Source organism: Polistes dominula, unplaced genomic scaffold (genome assembly GCF_049000335.1).
Source record: "Polistes dominula isolate Pdom_NZ unplaced genomic scaffold, Pdom_raw_medaka contig_22, whole genome shotgun sequence".
NCBI classification, from domain to species: Eukaryota; Metazoa; Arthropoda; class Insecta; order Hymenoptera; family Vespidae; genus Polistes; species Polistes dominula.
The window spans coordinates 1536947-1562405 of record NW_028300966.1 but is presented as its reverse complement, the minus strand read 5'-3'; the positions used below and the strand labels follow the sequence as shown (position 1 = coordinate 1562405).

Sequence of the window (25459 nt, the reverse complement as noted above, 5' to 3'; positions counted from 1 at the left end):
CACGCTTATCTTCCAGAGACGGATGCTCCATTATGTCCACATGCCCGACATGCCAGCCGCTTCAATTGAACCGTTCGCCAGATTACCCAATGACGCATAATGCCCACCCGCATAGTCCTCCTCCACCAGAGTACCACCACCACCACCACCATCCCTAGTACTACTACCTCCTGTTCATCCTCTTCCTTCTCTTACTCACTCACTCACCACCTCCAGGACTCCCTTCCGCTATTTCGTCTCGCCCTCTCAACGCTTGGCTGCAGGTATGCAGCTTCGCGGACTATTGTAGCCCTTGCAGCAATTCCGGACACGTAAAAGCAATTCCCGGAATCCCCTTCATTGTTATGCAATCACGTTTAGCCTTCTCTCCCCTCCGCCCGATTCGGTGCAAACCAAACGGGATCATAATTTCGTTGAGGAGACTCCTAATGCCTCTGTCCAGCTACTACTACTACTACTATTACTAATACTACTACCATTACTACTCGTACGTTCGATTCTCTCCTAAGTATTCCAATACACAAGACTTTGATGTCTCCTTCTGTATATCTCACATTCTTGAGGTTCACTTACTTCGAGAAGTAGATTAGCTAGTTCTTATTCGTGATAATGGCATGCAAAGACCATCCATTATTCCTGTCCAACTGTTTCCAGTTAATCCTGTTGTGTATAGATTTGTCTTTTGGTTTATTACGTCATCGATATCTTTTATTTCACTTTTTACTCAACGTTCTCGACATTCAATTTAAAATAAAAAATAATACAATATTCTAATTTTGTATCATTTTATCGAAATGAAATCTCTGAGAGAAGAGAGTTAATGGTTAAACGCATTTAAATCGCATAGACATTCCAGGCAGTAACTTGTAACGTCGGTTTCAAGAGAGAACTTTCTATGAAGCACGGCTGCCAGGTTCACACTCGGCGGGGGCCACATTGTTTTGCTGTGAGAGGAAACTTGCAAGCTATTTAACGCCTTGCTTAAACCGCTCAGCCATGCCACAAGAACCTGCAAGCCGACATCCAAGCCTTACCTACCTACCTACCCTACCCTACCCTACCCTACCTACCTACCCTGTCTCTCCTTATCTATATATCTCACACACATACACTCTCTCTCTCTCCCTCTCTCTTTACTAGAATATAACCCCGCCTACTATTTCGCTTAGGCAGCAGCATGGTCCAACGTTAAACTTTACACCAACTTTCCTTACATATTATTCGGGAGAAAAGGCAACCCAACCGAAAGTTATACTACACGGTGATAAATTGATTAATTCGTACCCAACGTCTAACATTTAATTACACAAATTTCATCGATATATTTTAAGATCATATTATTATTAATATTATATTCATAAGTTTTAAATTCACAATGAGAAAAATTCCATTGAATATTTTTTTTTTTCTATAATTTCAATACTAGATTCAATTATTCACGTTCCATTTTGTATAAATTATATTGAAGAGATCAACTCAATCATAAATTGCTGGACGATTAACTCGAATCAAAAGGTGGGCTCCATAGCCCACCACTTCCACCCCTTATCGTTCGTTGAAACCGCATGCTTTACCTAGAATGTGAAAGTTTTCGGTTGGAAGTCGAGCGAATAGTTCGAGGGGGATTAATTCTGTTATTTACATACCACCCCTATCACGTAGGTGCCCACCACCCACTTCCAGCCATCTCTTTCCAAAGTCCAGTGATTAATGTTTTAGAATGACCACGCCCGAAGTGCAAGCAAGCACCGTCTACGATATTTATAATCGGTCTTATACACTTTGCTTCTTCTTCCACTTCACCCCCCACCTTCCTATTTTCCCCATATCTCTCTTTCTCACTCTCTCACTCCTCTATTAACCTCGAGCTCTTTATCGTGAGACAATAAACCGGACATAAAGGAAGCAAAAGCCATAGATATGCTGCAATTGAGGTGAAAAGCCAACGTGTATGATGTATATCACCACACATGAGAGAGAGAGAGAGAGAGAGAGAGAGATAATAAAGCTCATATATTTCCATATATAAATCGTATGCCTTTTTAATATTATTATTTATTCGATTATTAACTTTTATATCAACGTAATAATAATTATACAAAATAGACGAGAAATTAAATGAAATTTTTCATGAAATTGATTAATGAATTTTTATTAAACAGTCTCTATTCATATATTTGAAAGTTATTATTAAATTTCTAATTATAACGTGAATTATAATTTAATGTGAGTTTGTATGGTCCCATTGAATTGGCTTGTATGATCTATTATTATACAGGAATTGAATGTTCTTTATTATTTTTTTGTTTTGTATGTAAACGATAACCACGAGACCTATTATAATAACAATAATAATAATAATAATGATAATAATAATTGATATATTCGGTTGACAAGAGAATTTCGGATAGACCCTTTTTCCAATAATATTAAAATTATCGATCGGACGTTTGTGAATTAGGAAAACGTAACATGTGTTGTCCAGCCGTTGCAGTGTTTACTCCCACGCAAGGTATCTCGGTTAATTGCCTTTGGTCTCGTGATGGAAACAAAGTAATTATGAAAGAGCCCTTACTCGTCGAGGGAAAACTATACCGCCGCCGTCACGTTGTGTTCGTATCTTTTCTCTCTGTGCTGTGGTTCTATAAATAATTAATCATACCCTTAAATATAGGGTGTCCGTTTGCTTGATGTCGCAAAACATACAACACGCTATCACCTCACAATCATCGACGCTTTGTTAATTATCTCTCAAGGTCTGGGAAACGTGCTCGCATGATATATCGAATTTATTTTCCAAAATCGGATAATTTATTTTGGTATCGTTGTGACTCAACGTTTCTATAACAAAAAAATTATAAAAATAATAATAAAATGAAGAAAAGAACTCGCGTGACTTATTTCAGATCGACGATTACAACCGTAACGAGAGACACTAAATCAATTAGTACGAAATTTAGTTAGTCTATTTTATTATTTTGAATAATTGATTATTCTTACTCGAGAACGTTGGTATAATAATAGATTTAATGTTACTAAAAATGTTATTTTTGTTTGTTTGTGTGTGTGTGTGTCGTAGTAGATCATATATTAATGATTTATAATTTTTTCTGTTTCAGGTAAGAGATCTCATACTTCATCGTTATTCGATTAGAATATTCAAATCCCAGAATTAAGTAAGTGGTGATTATTTTATAACAATTATATTATTTATTATATTATTTGTTTTGAAAATATAAATTTAAATAATATTATTCATATCAATTTATTAAATCCAAATACACTCAGACTACCTGGCATTAATTAAAAAACGAATTATTTATAACAAATTCTTATAAACAAAATATTTATTGTATAGATTTATGGGTTTCTTATGTGTTTAATAAGAAAAAATTAATTTAAAAAATTTTTTATAATATATTGTTTATAACAAATTGTTAATTGTTATTAACAATAAGATCCAATGATAGAGGGAAGTATCCTCTTTAATATGGTTTTTGTTTCAAATTTTTACGATTTTAAATTCCAGAGATGTTTCGATTTAAAAATATGACACATTGGCCTATATAATTTCATTGATAAGTTCATTCATACATTGACCTGCGTAAATTCTTGGAATTTACGCAAACCAATCAGCTGACCAACGTAAACACTTTTTACGTTTCTACGAACACGTGTTGTATCAAAAAATTATGAATGATAATCTTTAGACTTTAATAGCTTCGGAACGAAAAGTCGTAGAAACATGAAACCAAGGTCATTTTAAAGGAAAAAATATCCTCTTTTTAATCACGTATATAAATACTATCGATATAATAGAATCGATTTTAATTTTTTTTTAATTCCCAAACTCATTTACTTGCTTCCAAATTTATTCGATAAATTTACATAATTTCTTTTAAGAATAATCACTCTTACTCGTTTCTAATAATTCAATTGGATAAAATGTTCTCTTTAAAATAATAATCTGACTTTTGAATAATAGTTGTGGACAACAAATCGGCCAATAATTTCATTCAATGAAAGTAAAAGCCATCAACTAAAGTGAGAGATTGATATCTATGACAATAACGAGGAGAGGAAGCTTTGAGAGTGCTATTAAAACAAGGGTTGATAATAAATAGAGGATGATGAATTTCCAAAAAGGGTAGATTTTTAATTTTAATTGACCTTGTTATTTCTCCTTTTTTTCACGTGATTTTCTTTTTCGTATTAAATTCTTGTCATATCGAGCGGAATATTCGAGAATGTGTGTCAGCACAGAGGAAAACTCGATGTGAATTTCAAAATTGCTTCGATGATTAACTAGCATTATCTACGGTTAACGCATTGATAAGGAATTATATATATATATATATATATATATATATATGTATGTCATAGTGTGCTACTACATACCTGATCGATGATTTGCAATGTGGGAAAATTATAGGGAATTAAAGCCGTTCGATTGAAATAAATTTTCAAGCGGATCGACTAAGTTCAATCATTCGTTTTCTCTCTTTCTCTCTTTCTCTCTTCAATATTTATGCGTGATTAACTTCTGATAATAATTTTATATTTATTATATTATAGGCATGTATATTAGTTCGACGTAGGGAGTGATTAAAACAAATCGATTTGATTTATTCGTTTGGAAATGATCAGAGAAAGAAAGAAAATAAAGGGTGGAGAAGAAGATGAAGAAAAAAAACAAATCAAAGAGTTTAATTCGAAGTTGTCGAGTAGAAAATATTTTTATCTCTGACAGGGGAACAGCATAATCCTGATATCAGCATTATTCACATTTCTTGTTTTTATTCTCTAATTAATTCTTCAATTTATTTCTTTTTTGCATTTGAATTCTCGAATGATAATTTAACGAGCGATTTATATGACTCGAAACAGCAACAGCAACAACAACACAAACTGCGAATATTGAGTGTCATTGTTTTTCATTTAACAATCATTGTTTGCTTCATCGAGAGTATAATGTAAAGAGAAGCACGTTCGACTATTACCACTTACTCGTTTCATTCGATCGTATATTATAAATTATATATATATATATATATTTTCTATCTTTCAAAATAATGGTTGAATGTGCTAGTTAATAAGCTAACTTGTGGAAAACCCAGGGTTGATTATTTCTCTACTAACCAAAACGAGTTTTCCCTATACTCTCACGTTAACAAATGCTACTCGTCCGATTCTATTTCATTAATTGAAAAGACCTCGTGATACTATTTTAGTATAACATGAAACGATATTGTGATAATATCCCCCCATCGCTCTATACTTATCGAGTACTTCTCTTTTTCTGTTTTTTTTTTTATTTCTACAACTATTATTGAAAATTCAAGTGTACAATAATTGTTGAAGTTAATATCATTTAAACTGTTTAAATTTGTTTTGTAATATAACGTGTTCACATTATTCAACAATAATTTCATTGATATATTTAAATTTATAGAATTATATTAATTTTTTATATAAAGTTTTACTCACACACACACACACACACACACACGCACGCACACATTTATCTACTAAATAATTTAATTTCAAAATTTACTATATACATAAATCAAGTTAAAGTTTTTATATACATTTCTGTATATATGAAAACAACGTGTAGGTAAAATTTATATTCAATAATTCGGGGAGTTATCTCGAAGTCGCATAATCCATGAGAAAGGAGAAACATCCATTTGGAAGGGATTCTCACGCATTGCCCTTAGGGTCACGGATATCTATGTTATTATACTAGAGCGTTAAACTAGAGTTTATGTTGGAGCCGAGAAGCAAATACTAGTCACCTAGAGCGAACGAGAGATAGAACGAGAAATAGTGAAAGAGAGAAAGAGTAAGTGAGATAGAGAGTGCGTACACACATTTACACACACACACATATGAAACTCAGTTGAACCCGCATGGTTATAGAAGCTTGTCGCGTGTGCAACCCTAACCTTCCTACCATTCGACTCTCTCGCACGCAAAACACTCTGCATTCGTCTCTAGTAAAATGTGTATATACATATATATATGTGTGTGTATGAGAGAGAGAGATAGATAGAGTAACAAGCTACATGTACAGAGAATCAACGCAAACATCGACATGTAGCAAGTTCTCTTATCTATTCCATGTGCACGTAATTTCACGATGGAAATTACTTATCGATATTGGCTTCCACTTTTATGTTGTTTTATTTCTTTTTTTTTTTTTTACTATCCTTAGTTTTTATATACGTAAATATATCTAAAAGATATCCTTAGTAAATTAAATTAATCAATTTCATTAGTTACGATAACCATAATACTAAAGGAAACTAAATAACTACGAATATATAAAAATAAACTTTTATTCTTCTAATTATTTGTTATCAATTATATTTTATAAATTTATTCATCTATTTCTATTTTACTAATATTATTAGACATTAAATAAAATTTAGATAATAATATCTTTCTCTCTAAAGGTATGATTCTCAACGTGTATGTATATATATACACATACACGTTATATATAACGTTGATGTATTCTCGCATTCATTATTCCACGATTAACGTCAGAAATCGTGATTACAAACTGAGCTTAAGCGATGCTCGATTTCACATATGTATATACACATACTCACATGTACACACACACACACACACACACACTAGTCGATGAACTAGCACGAATGTTCGTGTATTTTAGGGTCTAGAGAGTAAGTAGGACCACCTACCTACCTGTGAATACATACAATGTGTTGAGAAGGTTAGATAGAAAGGGAGGAGAGTAAGAGAGAGAGAGAGAGAGAGAGAAGGAGACGACGCATGCATTGCCCCATTGCAGGTATTGCGGTGTGCATTACAGATGTAATTAAGATAACTGAGGTGAGAGCAGCTATGCACATTGTCTGATATATGCATGGATGGATCTGTGTAAGAGCCGCCTCGAGCAACGTGTTCTATCTTATTCTCTCATACACATATACACACATGCACGCATGCACGCAACATATATATACAGATGCATATCAGTTGAAATCTCTGTTGCGTACCTTTATTCTCTATTCGTCTCTATCTATCTTTATTTTGATTTTTTTGTTGTCCTTATCACTTTTTTCAAAGATTTGATTAAATATTAGAAACACATTAGGAACGTTATCATTTTGTTAATAATATATTATCTATATATACATATAGTTATATGTCATATTTAAATGTTATATGTTATATTATAAAATTTATTATATATATAGTATATAAGATTTTTTAAAAAGATTTTATTAAATATTAGAAACATATTAGGAACGTTATCACTTTGATAATATAACATTATCTATAGATATACATTAACTATATATGTTATATATATATACATATATATTGTAAAGGAAAATTATTAGGATAGACTAAAAATAAAGAATTAAATTGTATAATAGTTTAAACAATGAAAACACAATTGTCGGAGCGTAATCGATCCGTGAAGAAGGCACTTCGTTCGCATATTAGCTTTGGAATTATACACTCATTGTGTTTTCTACACACAAACGCATACATACTCTCCCTTCAACCCCTCAAACGTTTGGATTTCAGCGTGCAAACAGTACACTCGAAAAGGTAATTACGGTATTCATGCTATTCGCTAGTTTTGATTCGAACACGCATAACGAGATATTTGGAAAACTCTCTCTTTATCTCTCCCCCTCTTTCTCTTTCTTTCTTTCTTTCTCTAACACTAATTTTTTAACCTTACCTGTAATTTTACATTTTTTTTTCTTGTTTTGTTTATCGTTTTTAGTATTTCAGACGTATCGCGATTTGATTCGATCTTGTTCACCTTTTTTTGTTGTTCAGGGGCTTGTGTTACACTTTGTAGAAAATAAAAATACCAGTAACTAGAGTCACGATAGATGTATGTATATATGTATCTATATATATATATAGGTAGAAATCATGATATCTCGATGTTTATAACATCGTCAAATCCTGTCTATCTCGAGTTACGATATTACGTTTTCGATGGACTCTCGTATTTCATTTGATTTTTTGTTTTTTATCCCCTTTCCCCACCCAATAGAAACATACCCAATATTTGATATCTCTTATTTATACATATAACTTTCAATTGTAAATATTACATTTTAATTGTACATTTAACTTTAATTTTAAGATTACCAAATTGTTGTTTGTAAGTACCAACCAACGTTGGTACAGTGGTCTTTGTTAAGTAGTCTTACCAAATTTAAGTTAAATATTACATTTTTCTTAAGTATCTGTTATATTCAATTTAGATAATTTATTAAAAACCTTAAACGTGTCAACGAATTATTATTTTTTAAATATTTTTTACACATGTCACGAAAAATAATAGCAATCATTTCTATGGTATTCTCCATTCGTCTAACCACCAAGTGAAAAGAGTATCATGGGTCTATTTCTCCCGTTTATACTATCATACTACTAGTTCACATAACTTCCTACCTTGAATGTGTTGAGCACAGTTATTAGACAAAAGTATCATTTCGTTGCGTTATATTTGGTCGTACGCGTCCAGAAAATATCTTTCTTCGTTCCTTCATTCCTACCTTAACTTGCTTTCACTATGATGATATCGTTCTCTATTACTTTTATTAGCATCATATCTCTTGCCACCTGCGAACACCTATAAACGTGTGCCAGCTGAGTATCGTTGAAAATAGCTGGTTAGAGCTTTGTTGTATACGCATCGGTTTAACGATAAAAGCTAGCGTTTAACAACAACCACTGAATATAAATTCTTATTACTCCTTTATTTATTTATTTATTTTTTATTGATACATTTATATCCTAAGGAATATTTTTAATATTCATCAATTTTTCTATTTACTTTAATCTTCATTTGGAATATTTTTATATACGATAGTCAATTACTTTTATACATTTATATATATATATATATATATATATATATATTTCCCTCCCCCCATTTTTTTTATTAATAAAACAAGGATAAATAAAAACAAATCGGGTAGTAACGTATTTGGGGAGAGGGGAAGCTGTTAAAAATCAACATTTCTACTGTAGGGTTTTCTCGTTATTCGATCTATCATTTAGACAATCGTTTTTTTCTTTTTTTATTTGTTTTTAGATCTCTCTTCGATGATCGCGTTTCCGTTGAAATTATTTCGAGCGATTATACACCGTTCTCGAGAGCGATGAGCGTCGTGAATAAAAAATATCTCCTTTATCACGAGCAAAAAGTGCCGGGGTTATATGCTGCTGCTGCTGCTGCTGCTGCTGTTGCTGGCATTCGACAAAGCCAGAATTATATTCGGTCGCGATCCACGTTCAACGATTTCTCTTGTAAACCATATTCGATATATATATATTGAAAAAATAAAAAGAATCTTAAATTTAAAATCTTTTTTTTTAAAGAGAGTGTGTGTTGGTTTTTTGATTTCTTTTCATTGAAAAAAAAAAAAAAAGAAAATTGTATCATTGAAACATTAAATGTATTTATGTTCCTAATATTGGAATAATAAAAAAGAAAAGTATTCCAAATTTTGTACAGTATCCATTATGCTGTAAATATATTGGATTTTTTTTTCTTTTTTAAAACACGTTCTAGATAATATTATTTCGAAATAAATTTCGAAAAAATAAAACAGAGAAGAAGAAGAAGAGTAAAATACGGAAAAATATTTCTAGCACGTAGAAAATAATTTGGCCAAATTTTAACGATTGAGTGGACACTTGAAATCACGCCAGTTTCAAAATTGGAATTATACACCTGTATATATTTTCACGATAAACATGTAATCTCATTTTATCTCACAATCTTTCTTTTACATTTTATTCTTTCACTTTTTTTCTTCTTTTTCTTTCAACTCTGTAAGAATAACATTATTTTGCATAATAATATCGAGTATGTAAAAAAAAAAAAACTTTTTTTCCCCCTTAAAATTGCAAAGGTTAATAGCAGTTGATTTTACAAACGAACCAAAACAACAATTATCTACATTGTTTCTCTCAGTAATTTTTATTTGATTAAATTCCTTTCAAACTTTTTTTTTAACTAAATTTCTCCAATGATTATCGAAAAGAAAAAACACACTTACACAATTTAACAATATTTGATGTAAAATAAGTGCAATAAGTTTCACATATTTTTTTTTTTCAAACCTTTTTTAACAATATCTTGGAATTATTTCCTTCTCTCCTTTTATCTTATCTTATCTGTTTTTAGAATACTGACAATGAACCAATTCGGGTAATATCTCCAAGTAGTAATACGCCTAATTACGCATCCTAAAGCTACCAAAGTTAGTAGTGAGCTTTACGGATAACCCACTTTTCCAAAAAGATCTCGTAATAAGAGAAAAATAGAGAAAGAGAGAGAGAGAGAGAGAAAGGGAAGAAACGTAGTCGTTAATGTTCTAATTTTGAATGTGTAACTCGAAAAAGATATCACTAGTGTGAGTGTATGTATATATATATTTAGATACACATACACAGATATATACAATATCTTTCTATTTTTATATGCATATCTTCTGCAGTACAGAACACGCGCATTAACTATCTACCTAGATATGCATTTTATATATACAGAGTGTCCTATTTTAATCGATCAACCAAAATATATAATTTTGGAAATGATTTAATAATTCATATGATCGATTATTATCTTTATCTATAAATAATAATGATGTTAATTACAATTTACAATCGTATATTTAAATGTGTTGATTATCAACTTATCTTTGAGATAAATTACGATTAAAAATACGACACCCTATATATTTGTAATGCATTCGTATTATATGACTAGGGGTATATTTACGCGTATAGTTTATTTTTTTTTTTGAATTTAGATGAACACGGTTACATATATTACATATATATAGATATATGTATCCACATATGCCCTTACTAATACGATTTAACGTTCTCTTTGTTCTTCTTAGCCCTTCCACCCTTGTATAAAGTCAGATCCCGCCTGTAGGTATAAATGCGAAACTTTGAAACTCGAGGACGTTGTTACGCCATTGATATTACCCGTACCAACATTGAAGGCACGAAGGAAAAACTTTGTGCGAACTTTTGAACGAGAGGAACGCGATAGCTTTTTCTTTTTTTTTTTTTTTTTTTCTTTCCTTCTTCTTCATCTTCTTTTTTCTCTCATCCCTTTTTCGGGATACCTTCGCTTCGACGCTTTCTTTGTATCTTAACGTTTGATGGAAATTCTTTTGCGTTTCGTATCTTTTTCACTCACTCACTCACTCACTCTATTTCTTTCTTTCTTTTTTTTTTGTTGTTTCATTTTCGAACGAATTGCTTCAAAGAAAATACGAAATTTTGTTTGTTTGTTAGGTGGAGTGGGGAAGATGGTTAAAACTTAGCCCCATTTTCGTGCAACTCGATAAAAAAACTATGTTTCTATTTTTTTTGTTATTTATTTATTTATTTTTTTTGTCAGTATTTTATATCAAATACATGGTGTTAGTATTTATATGATACTAACGAGTTTTCATATTGCTGCATGGTTGTTATTTTATTATAAATACCGACAATATATTTTTTATATATTAATCCATGCAATAATAATATTTTATTAACAATACTTATCATTTATTTAAAATACAGCTGAATAACAGATCTTTTAATAAAATATTCTCTCTTTTATCAAAATAAAAATTACGTTATATATTATTAGTTATGTATTACACTTACATTTTTGTTTTACACATATATATGTTAGTACATATATATATATAACAGTGGTATATATTAGTGTTAGTGTTATTTATATATTATATATATGGTATTATATTATATTGTATTATTATGTTATTAAATTATATGTATTATTATATATTATTATTATTATTATTATATTATTAGTTATTTTTTAAGTTAATTTTTTGTTAATTTTAATAATAATATAAAGTTACAAATATAATTTATACTGTATTAAAAAAAGAGAGCACAGGTAATTCATAGACATACCTACACAAACACACACATATATCTGTTAGTAAATTAATACTAAATAAAATAATAATAATAATAATAAAAAGTTACAAATATAATTTATATTAAAAAAAGGGAGCACACGTAATTCATAGACAAATATTCACACACACATATAGATGTATATGTTAGTATATATATATTTGTAGATTTTATTTCTTTTCTTTTGTGTTTTTAATCTACAATACTGTTTGCCATTGCATCGCATTGTCAGGTGAAAAAGGGAGGGTGAGAAGAGTAGAAAGGCAACGCGTCAAACCCACATCCAGACAGTACACGTCACCGACGCCGACGGGTTGAACGAAGTGCTATTATTTTCCCATTTAAGCGTATTATAGCGGATCCGATAGCATCGGAACGGTCAACCAAACGAAACGAAACGAGGAAAAAGAGGGCGGTGTTTGTGAGCCGAACCTCGTGCGATCCATGAATCCGTAATAACCACAATTATTTGTGCATTATTTCTTTTATTTTTACCCCTATATTATTATTATTTTTTTTTCTTTCTTTCTTTCTTTCATTCTCATTCTGTTTCTTTATCCTTCAGTCTCTACAGGATATTTTTTCTTTTTTTTTTGTTGAGAAGTTTTATCAAGATAAGAAACATCGAAACACATAGTGAGACACATAGTTTTTTTAATTTGTAAAAAATAGAAACACATGTGTTGTTTCAATAGTTGAAAATTTTGAATAATCGTCATGCGTATTAGTCGCATTTTATATTTTATTGTAAATCGATTCGTATGATACGTAATTACACGAGCATTCTCCGGTATTTTGTTATCTCTACCATTCATCGATCTCTCAAGAGTCTTCTCATTTATCAGGGATGAAAAATACCATTTTATTGTCCTCTCTTTTTCTCTCTTATTGTAAGTAGTGTCTCAACAGGACACGAACGAATACAAAGCGTGTACACCACTCGATATTCCAATAAACACTTGACCGTGTCTAACAAAAATAAAATAAAATAAAATAAAATAAAATAAAATGAAATAAAATAAAATAATAAAACAATTGAATGTAAATCCATCGACTTTTTGAAAGAGTATGATTTGTCGTAATGCCGAGAACCGAGTCGTATTTTGTAACAAAATAAAAAATAACAAATAAAATGAAACGTTAAATAAAGAAAAGGGTTAGTCCCTTGACTTTATCCACCCCCTATACACCCCCTCATCCTCACAGAGTAGCTTAAAATCGTTTGGTACTTTTCGTCTGAACGAAAACCCATGAAAATTCTCTCCTTCTGTTTTCGACGATCGACTCTAACCCCCCGACCCTGCCCCACCCTTCCAGTCTGGGCTGCGTATCTTTTACTCTCGATACGATTTTCGATTACTCGAACGATAATACCGTGTGGCATTTGAAACTCCACTTTCGTGTTCAGTCGTCGACGTTGTTAATCTGTCCACCGATTAAAACTATGAAAACAAATCGGCAGTTTGTAAGTGGTCTGTCTGGACACCCATGAATCCCATGAAAGAGAAAGAGAGAGAGAGAGATAACATATGAAGTGGTGGAAGATTATAATACACAAAATGTAACGATAAAATATATGTATGAACACGTGACACGAGTAATAATAACTTGTTATGAACTTTTTATTTCGTTTCCATTCATTTTCATTTCTTTTCTTTCATTTGGTTGGATTACAACGGGGGGAGAAAAAAGGGAAAACAAATTGCATCGTCACAATTGTGAATAATAAAAAATACCGAAATGTTTCCACGTAACAACCTTCGAATATGTAAAATTGTACAGTGAGAGTGAGAGAGAGAGAGAGAAAAGATTTGAAAAAGAGTGCTTCAGAATGGAGTTGCACGTACGAGGAGCAGCACGTTGATTTTTTTTTTTTTCTCTTGGATTAAACGCCATGCACTTCGATACTCTATTTCGTGACAATGCTTGGGTTGTTGTTTTTTTTTTTTTGTATTTTTTTTTTTTTGTATTTTTGTCAAAAGTACACGGTGAATGCGTCGATTGAGTGACTCGACTCGAAAACGAAGAGAAGGGTTACGAGAGGGTGGGGGGAGTGAAAGGTGAGGAGGAAGAGGTGGATGAAATCGTTAGCGTAGTATAGGCATAGTCGTAGTAGTATTTTTTTTTTTTTATTTGTTGTAGTACTATACGAAAGTGTGACAATGACTGGCTCGTTCTCGTTTGGCTTTCTAGGGGGGTCGGAAACTCTTCTACTATTTTTTATTTCTTTTTTTTGTTCATCCCTCCCTTCCTTTCTTTCTTTCTTTCTTTCTGTTTTGTTTCTTTTCTTTCTTTTTTTTTTTTTTGCTTCTTTCCTTTTATTTTATTTTCGTTTAAACTGCAGAACTATTAACGCTCTCCAGTTTTATAGGTCTCGGTGTTAAACTTCGTCCCACGGGGGTGGTGGAAACCTCGTTGCACGATTGGTTGGAGAATTCTTCATATTCTTTTTATTTTTTTTTTCTTTCTATTTTTCTATTTTTTCTTTTTTATCTCCTTTTTCATTATTTCGATATGACCTTTCTTTTTTCGGTCAATGCACCGATTTTTGACATTTGAATTTATTCAATTCTCATATCCCATATATATATATATACTGTTTCTTTTTTTATATTACCATATCTACACATATACTATGTATAGACTTTTTTTAAAATAATTATTCCTTTATCCTTTTCTTTTTTTTTGCTTTTTTTCTTTTTCTTTTCAACGTTGTCACAGATATTTTATTTTAAATCGTGATGTTAACCAAAATCGATTTAAAAAAAGAAAAAAGAAATGTATATATATATAATAAAATTATTATTATCTATAATATTTCTTTTTGTAAAAATATCGAATTCATTTATAACAGAGATTTTAAATAATAAAAGCACAGTATATGAAAAATGTACTCTCTCAACAATAAAAAAAAAAAAATAAAAAATAATAATATTCTTTTTAGTTTTGTTTAAAAGTACGAACCAAGCACCACTCTCTCTCTCTCTCTCTCTCTCTCTCTCTCTTTCTCTCACACACACACACACATAGGATACATATTCGTATCTCTTGTAAACATCGAAAGAGAGAGGTTCGCATTCGCTTCGGCTTCTCACGCTCGGTTTGTCGTTACGTTTACAGGTAACGCTTCAGGCACGATGTAATCGGCCGTTAATCGCGGATATAAATCGAGTTGTTTCGCCGATTCTCGGTTGGTTGAACGTCACTGCCCGTAGATAACGTAACTCTCGTTCGTGAACATATACAACATTCTATACACACACGTATATATATATATATATATATATATATATATATATATATATATATGCATATCACTTGCATATATACATACATACATATATATTGTGTCATTCGATAGATTTATGTGTTTATTACTTACTACCAACTGATCTGTATTTAATCGGCCACGATATATCGTGTCAATTAAATCTTCTCACTAAACGATTCACAAAAGGTTTTATTATTTTCTTAAAAGGTACAATATTAACCCTTTGAACTATCACTCCGATGTCTCAACGTATGAGACATTAAAGTTTATTAGTGATTACGGGGAATTAAGTTATTTCAGCACAACTTTTTGACACATACATGTTTCCCTGATGTTTTCTCTTAAAATAGCACAAGACATCTAATCAAAATATAGTCAAATAACAAAGATATATAAAAAAAATATATATATCATGTCCGTAGGGTCTTTCCGATAAGTCGTAAAGTCTTTTTTTCTCTCATTATTTAGTATGGCAGCCGTTTCATAGCTTCGTTACATTGCTCCGTTTCTGTTTATTTACTTTTCAGATTACTTCCATTTTTAAAGAAGTTTTCACTTCAAAAATTGTCAGCGGGTTTTGTGTTGGAAGAGAATGCGAGACGAGTGTTCACAACGGTCCGAGAACTTTTGACGAAACTTGAGAAAAGCGATAAGCAGAATTTGTAAAAGAAAGGTTTTTATAGAAGCATATCTGGCATTTTATATTGAGATTTATAATGTATAAAGAAATATTATCAAATAGTGTCACATTTCAAATACAATGGAACGAGCTCGCTTTTTTTCAATTGCTACGCTATTACACACACACACACACACATACACATTCTTTTGGTAAAAGTTCTTTAGTTAAATATGTTCCTTGATGTCTACAGATTAATATAAGTCCAATATCATTATAATCAGTTACTTGGTTCCAAAGTTATACTAAATAATACGAGGGTCTGTAAATGTGCCATTTCTGTGGCACGAAGTAGCTGCTATTCAACGTCGAGAATTGTGCGGATTGCAAAGGGTTAATATTCTTACGATTCTTACCAGAAATTGTATTTTTTTTTTTTTCTTAATCTACATTTATAAAATATACATCAAATATCATATATACAGTTGATATATTATATACAAAGTATTCGCGTATTAATTTGAAATAAAATCATGTAAAATTGTATTTTATTAAAACAAACTTGAAATCTCGCGTGAAGATAAGAATTAATTTAAATCAATGTTGTATTTCTCATCGTATTATTCCATGACATTTGTATTATAAGGTTATCATTTAATATGTTTAATTTTTTTCTTTTTTTTTGGTACTTAAGTTTCTAGATACTGTCAAATGTTGAATAGAAGTAAGAACGTCATGTCACCCCTGTCCAAACTTTTCTTTCAATCGTATTAGATGAATTAAATTACAAGTTAGGTAAAGATAAGGTTCAGAAAAGGTATATAGTAGTGGGTGGTATCATGTTAAGTGAAAGACAAGAGGTTAATTAATAAACCCTACAACCCATAATATCGTGTTTTCGTTTGTAACACAAATGTCGTGTCAAGTGTTCTGCACGAATGTTTAACCATGTTCATTCTTTTTTCTTTTTAAAATTATCTATCTATCTATCTATCTATCTATCTATCTATCTATCTATCTATCTATCTATCTATCTATCTTTAGATTTGAGATCTCGTGTTAAGAGTACTTAAGTTGAACTAATTTGAAAATATCTTACTGTTATATTACGTAAAGATTAGTAATAAGATATTTGAATGATACCATTATCAGGATTATACCCCGATCTTAGTCGATGGAATTAATGAAGGAATTATCTTAAGTATCGATCTATCGAAACTTTCTTTTTAAAGAGAGTAGAGTAAAAAAAAGTGAAAGAGAGAGAGAGAGAGAGAGAAGTAAGAAGAAGAAGAAGAAGAAGTAAAAAAGTGTTGTTAGCATCGAAATGTAGAAAACCCTTCAAGATCGAAACGAGATTACTGTAATACCTTTTACTCGTGAGAAAACTAAAGAAAACTGTGATAAAAATGGTTACCCCCACCACACCTTGAGTGAGAAAGGTATGGTATGCTAGAGAGTTTCTGATAATGCTGGTGGTGGTAGTAGTAATGGTAAAGAAGAGAGAAAGAGTAAGAGAAATATAGGAAGAAATGGTTAAGAAGAAAGAAAGAAAGAAAAAAATATAAGAGGGTAGAAAGAAACAGAGAAGGGAGGGTAAGATATACATGTACCGGAACGCCCTTATTGGGATTGCCTGTAATTTAGGGTTACGTCCGAAACTCCGAAGATTTCTTCGTTTCCTGGCAGGTGGCTAGATTGGAGGAACCAACCGGTCTTTCTAGATTGTAACGCGAGTTATTGTCTTTCTCTTTCTCTTTCTCTTTCTCTTTCTCTTTCTCGCGAAATTTATTGTCTAACGCGTACGCGGCTGCGTGCCTTAGGCCACATCAATTTCTCTTTCTCTCTCTTTCTCTCTCTCACTCTTATTCGCTTTATAGTCGAACACGAGTAATCACCACCCCTTTACTTCCCCTTTTACGAAATGTCCGTCGAGAAAAGATTCGAAGTTTCTTGGTAAAAGAGAGAATAAAGAAAATCGTTGTTAGGTATTGGTAAAAAAAGAAAAAGAAAGAAGAAAGAGGAAAGAAATAGAAACACGTCGTTAAGGGGAAAGATTTAACGAAATAAAAGGGGGAAAGATGAACGTTCAACGTCGTCAATTTTCCCCTGCGTAAAATTGGCCTTTCTTGTTCGAACGATTAGTCTTTTCTGTAACCGTGATTAGTATTTACGTTGTAGAGATATTCTTTTTAATCAAACGAGGAATGGTTGAAGAAGGAAGCGCGAAAATGAACGATTAAATCAGTGCGTGATGATTAACTCTTTTCACTCTGAGCAATTTTGAACACGTTTGAACAACTCCAGATCATTTTAACCATGAGATATCACCTGCTTCATAAGTATTTACAATATACATTTTTTTACCTGTATAAAGACACAATGTTGTCTCTACATGCAGGCGTGCAGTGTCGCTGCAGTGGCGACAACTGAATGCTAAGGGTTCAATATTTTCAATGACTTCTATCAATCTGCTTACTTAATTAAAAAAAAAAAATAATAATAATAAATAAAGTAAGAGATGCTATTTACCTTAACTAATTTCGTTGACGATAATACAATACAAATACAATAATTAAAAAAAAAGTTAGATATTCTTAAGGTGCATACGTAAAAACCGATTACTATAGCAACATCTACGTATATACGATTATAGATACATTATATGTATATAACATATATATATACATACGTCAGGTTGACAGGTCAAAGGACTGGGATGGTTTCTATTAAAATGGAACGACGTCGTATAGAAAATGGCGTCAAATGGGTATAGGCTAGCTAGCTTTGCTACTACTCTACTACACGTCAACTTGCTTGCACATCCGTTTCTATGTGTTAAAATTAATAATTCAGTTAGACTGCGGTTAATACCTATATGACGTCACTTCGAAATCGATCCGATGAAACATGCAGTGCCTCCGGAAGAGTGACGTATATTCGAACTTATGCTCGACCTCGCTTTATTCTCTCTCTCTCTCTCTTTCTCTTTTTCTCTCATACACACACTGTGAGTTCGTCCATAGGATAAATGTACGGTGGAAAGCGCGTGTTCCCCTTAAAACGTGGTCGATCGTGCTTTCGATTGATCGAAAATGCCAATCCGGAATAAAACGGTAGAGGATGAGTGGGGTGGGTTGAGTTGGTTCTGGGTGTGGGTGGGTCTGAAGAGGAGTAGGAGGAAGTGCCGTATAGGCTATTGTGTCCAGAAGAGTGACGCCGCACGAATTATGCATCGATCCCCCTCCCCTTTCCTCACCCCCTGTCTACCCACCCACCTCATCCTCTTCCTACTTCTAGTCCACGTTCTCTCCTACTATTCTTGTTCAATGTTTTGTTGTTATATTGATCGTTCCACGATTAGAGAGGATCCCTGAAACTCTCCGGATGCTGTACGATGATCTGTGATCTGATCATTTCAATGAGACTCACGTTCGTTGATTATTCTGCTCGATGATGGGGTTGTTTTTTTATGTCAGAGTTGAATTTATGGGGCACATTTTGAAAATTTTTATTTATGATTATGATCTTATATATCTTTTATATCTTTTATACAAAGTATAAAAAAATCATTCGAATATTCGTCATTTTAATTATACCTTTGTAACAACAATCAAAATCTATGAAACGAAAAAAATATGTGTCTCTGTATTATTGTTTTTCCTTTTATTTTTTTTTTCTACGATGATTTTTTATTATTTTTATTTTTTTTTTTTTTTTTTTTTTTACAAATACGTGAAAAATTATAGTTCGACGAAACTAAATCTCGTTGCAATTCATATCTGTCGAATCAATAACAACAGTCCCCTCTCCCCAAAATAAAAAAAAATATGTATTGATATTTATTCGTAGAACATGAAATAAAAAAAATAAAAAAGAAGACACATGTTACCACCGAGTGCAGGACCCAAATGAGAACAAAAAAATAAAACACGAGACTCTTTATTATTATTATTATTATTATTATTAATTTTGTTTTTTTGTCATATGCCTGCCACGTGTCATGACAATATGTATACAGATTATGGTACTCCTGCGTTACGACATATTATCTTGTACCCACCTTCCCCCCTCCCGATACGTGTGTGTAGTGAAATGAGTAAGCTGTAAAAAAAAAGAAAATAAATGAAGTGTGGATAGAAAAGAAAAAAGAAAAAAAAGCGAGAAAGAGGATAAAGAAAGGGCTGTTTCTCTCTCTCTCTCTCTCTTTCTTTCTTTCAGTTTACCAGTCCACCCCTCTCTTCTTCATCACCCCGCTGCTTATTATACCAACGATATAAAACATATTATATTGACTCGAACGGGGAGGAGGGGTGGGGTGGGAGTGGGGGGACGCGGTGAAATTATTTTCCGCGCCTTTTAATAAGCGAACCACCGTCGTTTTTGTCTCGAAAGAATTTTATTCCTCGTGGTTTTTAACAACGACCAGCAGAGCCGCCCAGGCCTCTGCCCCCCCACCAACACCCAAACCTTCGAATTTTAATCGATTCTTCCACAGAAAATTTTTTAATTAATTTCTTCCCCGAATAATTTCCTCCTCCCCTTTTCTTTCTTCCTATTCCTTCTTTCTCTTTTCACATCATCGGCCCTTCTTTTCCTTCTCGTTCTCTCTCAATACTTCGTTTTTTTTTCTCTCTCTCTCTCTTGTTTTCGTCATTAAACGAAAGCTATTAAAAGCGATCGGATTTCGAATTCTATCTCTATCTCTTACTCTCTCTCTCTCTTTAATTTGGTTTTTTTTTTTTATTTCTTTTTAGATTTCCTCAAAGGGTCGTAAAGTAAAGAAAATTAACACCGTATTTATCAAACTTCTTTTTTTAGTTATATACAAGTCAATTTTAATGAATATTTGTGAAAGAAAAATAAATTAGTTTATTTAAATATTGTGGCAATGATATTTCGTTCAATACCCTTTTATGATAATACAAATATTAATACATTGATTTGGTAGGGAATATTGTAATTAATTTTTTAAAAATGGTAGAATGGGTTATTGCGAATATTTATATACAGTTTTAGTTATGTACAAGTTAATTTTAATGAATATTTGAAAAAGAAAAAGAAAAATAAATTAATTTATTTAAATATTGTAACAATGATATTTCTTTGAACACGCTTTTATGATAATAAAAATGTTGATGCATTGATTTGGTAGGGAATATTGTAATTAATTTTTAAAAAATGGTAGAATGGGTTATTGCGAATATTTATATACAGTTTTAGTTATGTACAAGTTAATTTTAATGAATATTTGAAAAAGAAAAAGAAAAATAAATTAATTTATTTAAATATTGTAACAATGATATTTCTTTGAACACCCTTTTATGATAATAAGAATATTAATACATTGATGATAAGGGAATATTGAAATTAATTTTTAGAAAATGATAAAATCGATGGAAATGATAATTGCAATAAATATTGCTAATATTTATGTGTACAGTTTTTTTTTTTTTTTAATTTTATATCTTTTGGAATCTTCGTTTTGTACTTACGAGAGTATAATAGGCCCACTCAAGATTGTAATGAGTCCTCTTGAATTATTTTTATATCTAAAGTCGGGGTTTTATGTTATCACAGTCTTTCTTGATGAGAATGAAAGACAAAATCTCGAGTGGTAGAAGTATCAAGCTAATTCTTCCCTTTCCCTTCGTGTACTCGAACTTTTAGCGTGATTCACCCTTATTTACGTTTTGTTGAATAAATATTCATAAACTCATTTTTTTGTTTCTTTTTTTATTTTTTTTTTTTTGTTCTGAAAATCCAATCTTTTATTATCGAAATTGTCGACTCGTATCTCTCTGCTTTAGAAAACAAATATTACAAAACAAAACAAAAATATGTGTGTGTAATTTACTTTTATGCGTATACTCTTGATATTTTATTTTTATTATTATTATTATTATTATTATTATAATTATTATTATTATTGTTACGTCATGTCGATATATGTAAATATAGTAGGTATTATATTCGAGTTAAAATTATTATTCCAATGAATTTATATCTCGGGAAAATACATTTTTTATTTCATAACAACGAGAACAAATAATAATAATAATAATAATAATAGTAATAATAAAAAATAAAAAATAAAAAGTGCGTTTAAATTTACCTCTTTTTAAATGTTGTTTATTATTTTGATTTATCACGAGAATAAAAAAAAAAAAAATGGTTCGATTTGTAAATTGTTTGATTACAATAAACACCTGTGTAGTTATATTCTTGTTTTCTTTCTAACGGGTGAGATATTTAAAGTGGGAAGGATAGAGATAGGTGCAATAAAAAAAGAGGACAAAAGTATAGCAAAATTGTCGAATAGATTTGAGCTTTTTCGTCGGCTCGTTTCAAAGCTTTTTTGCCACTGGGCATTGGTATAGTAATAACAATCAACAGCTAACGGCATCAACAACAACAACAACAACAACAAAAACAACAACAATTCTCTCGTATCGTTCGCGTGTATCACCGTAATATCGTTGATACTTTCCTCTCTTTCTCTCTCTCTCTCTCTCTCGTAACTTTCTACCTTGTTGAACGAAAAGATAAAACCGCCCAAAAAACAAAAAATAAAATAAAATAGATAAATAGAAAAAAGTATAGTAGTATATTCAAAGAACAATGTAACTCGGATTACAATACTTAGCAAACAAATATATATAGATATATGTATTGTTTTTTGATAAAGTTGTACGATTGATAACGTTTCATCGGTTGATTATTATATTATATATATTTTACGTATTTATTTTATTTACTTAAATAAATAATTTATTTTATTAATCTTTTTTATTTACATATTAAATATATTTTATTTCTATATTTTAATTTACATTTTTATTTATATATTATATATATTTTATTTATATATTTTAATTTACTTTGTTATTTGTATATTAAATAGATTTTATTTCTATATTTTTTAATTTACTTTTTTATTTGTATATTAAATATATTTTATTTATATATTTTAATTTACTTTTTTATTGAATAAAAAATATTATATAATAATGTATAATTTATATATAATTATTATAATAACATACTATAATGTAATATATTATAATTACAATTATCATAATTATAATATAATATAAATATATTTTTTTTTTATTATTTTATTAAAAAAACACAGTAGTATATTATAGTAATAAGAATTAATAGTTTATAATAGTATAATAGTAATAATAATTAATAATTTTATTAAAAATCTAGAAATCTTATTCTAAGATAAATTTTTGTTGTTTTGCGTACATTTTTTTCAAAGAAAATTACTCATCTTTGATCAAAGTAGTAAATGAATATTTTTCTTTGAAATACTTTATTCTCATCTCAATTTTATTTTTTTTTTTTTTATTTTGTTTTTAACTCTTGATAAGGATGAGTCCTCCTCGAAGGTGATGCGAGATCAAAAGTGTATCCCTTCTTTCCCCCACTCTGTATCTCCCTAAACTGTCAACCGATTAATCTTATTAATTTCGTCACCCCCCCCCCCCTCCCTAAGGGTTTCAGTCTACCTTCGACAGGAATTCAAGTCGAGCGGTTTGAAGTGATTTATGAATCGTTTAATTAAAGGTTTCTTCATCGTTCCAAAAGAGAAAGAAAGAAAGATAGACAAAGAGAGAGAGAGAGAGAGAGAGAGAAAGATTGTCTTGGCACTGAGACGTTTAAAGTGTTACGGTTCATATAATAAAACCGACTATTCATACACGTCGATTTATGCTAATTCTCCCCGAACTCCTTCTGACAGTACGACGAGGGGTCCTTGTGAATTTAAAAAAAAAAAAAAAAAAAAAAAAAGAAAAAAAGATAAAGAAAAATAGGGAGCTTAAAAGATAGAAAGTGAGAGTGAGAGTGAGAGTAGATTCTTTCCCATGAAAACAAAATTTGTATGCCAAAAATATTCTGCTGATCGTTATGTATCAAAGGTGATGACATAGGAGAAGGGGATAGAGATGATGGGTATAGGGAAAGGTTTAAGGTTTGGATGGGAAATCTCTCCTTTCTTTGTGAAGTGAAAAGGATGATTTGAAAAAAAAAAAAATGTAACAGAACGGCATAACGAAAAACGGTCCAATTCTCATTTTTCTACAAGATTTGTCAAATAATAAAGATTTGGTCTGTATTCGATATATTTCTACAAAAACCTTACTTACGATCTTCCATTATTTCATTTACATACTGTACCATGCTCGTTAATAAAATATTCATAAGGATTAATCAACGTTAATAGGAATGTAATTGTAAGAAAGGTGTATATTAAAAAATTCTACAATAATTCATATAATTATAAATAACAACATTTATTAAAATAAAGTTGAGAAATATTTATTTTGATCATTATTGTTCTTAATATTATTTAATTAAGTAGATTTTCCTGTGATGATTCCATTGACTGCCAGCTACGAGATATCTCGTAGTGTGTGCTGCAATTTCAGATTAATTACAAATGGTTATTTACATTAAGAATTATTAAAAAGGTTGAATAAAATATTTCTATGGTGTAGAAAACAATAATTATCAATTATTGTAAATACCATTACAATGTTATATCAGTAACTCATAATTATTATATTTAAGGCAAGTCGCTGTAAATATGTCTGGCAGTCAATGGGTTAAATGTATGTATCGCCTTGCCATTGGAAAACTTAAGGATATTTTCCATGTTGTTGAAAATTGAATATCTCTGCGATTTTCTGAAACGAAAGAAATTATTTAAATAATTTGATAAATATTATGATATAATATTTTATTATGTGTATGTGTTATTCCAAACACCTTGTGTGCTGTCGAACGTTTTTAAGTGAAATATCAGCTGATCGATCGATTGTTTTTTTTTTTTAAATTGATTTTTTACAATAGAAAAAAACAAAAAGGTTTGTATTAAGTGAGAATAGCGTGTTTAGTAGAAATAATCATTTTTCAATTATACTTACCAAAATACATTCTATGGAATTTCATCATACTGTCTTCTTTTGGTATTTGACAAATAACTTATGATTTTGGCTAGCATATAAACAGTCCAATAAATGAAAACAAAAATACTGAAAATTAGAAACCAAAACATCAAATAATTGACAGTCATTTGTTTCATCAGTTTATCTGTAAAAAAAAGAAAAACGAAATTTATGTTAAAAAGAAAAACTCTTTGAAATATATAATTGCAGGTAAATAAGAAAAGATAACATATATATATATTGATATAGTACACTTACATTTGTATTAGAAAGACATTCGATTATTATATCTATTATGTATTAGTTGCCACACACACACACATACACAAATGAAGTTAATATCGTTCGTAATATACTGTATTAAAACAAAGTAGATTAAATACACATGGAATATATTAAAACATTGAACTCCGGTCATACTTTATTATAGGATTTTGTATTTTACAATATATAAACATATTTTAAATGTTGATATATACTTTTCTTATTAGTGTTCATTTTTGTCTGTCCTTATATAATTTTTAACAATTTCTCGATATTGTTCTGAGAAAAGTCAAATTAATAATTACTTTGTAAACAATTAATTTGCACGTATGTTTCTTCGTAATAGACAAACAATGTGAGTGCCGGCGTTCAATGAGTTCATAT

General features: G+C 30.5%; 1 protein-coding gene across 4 annotated transcripts in view; it reads left to right on the top strand.

Annotated features, from left to right (window-relative positions):
- The window catches only part of Sema2a (Semaphorin 2a), a 221444-nt gene that overhangs the window by 108502 nt on the left and 87483 nt on the right, over positions 1-25459 (top strand). Inside the window, exon 2 of one of the 4 annotated variants that reach the window (XM_089173149.1) lies at positions 3120-3176. The exons of the other annotated variants lie outside the window; for them this stretch is intronic. The gene's annotated coding sequence lies outside the window, so the exon portion shown is untranslated. The remainder of the gene's footprint in view (positions 1-3119; positions 3177-25459) is intronic. 4 annotated transcript variants of the gene reach the window in all.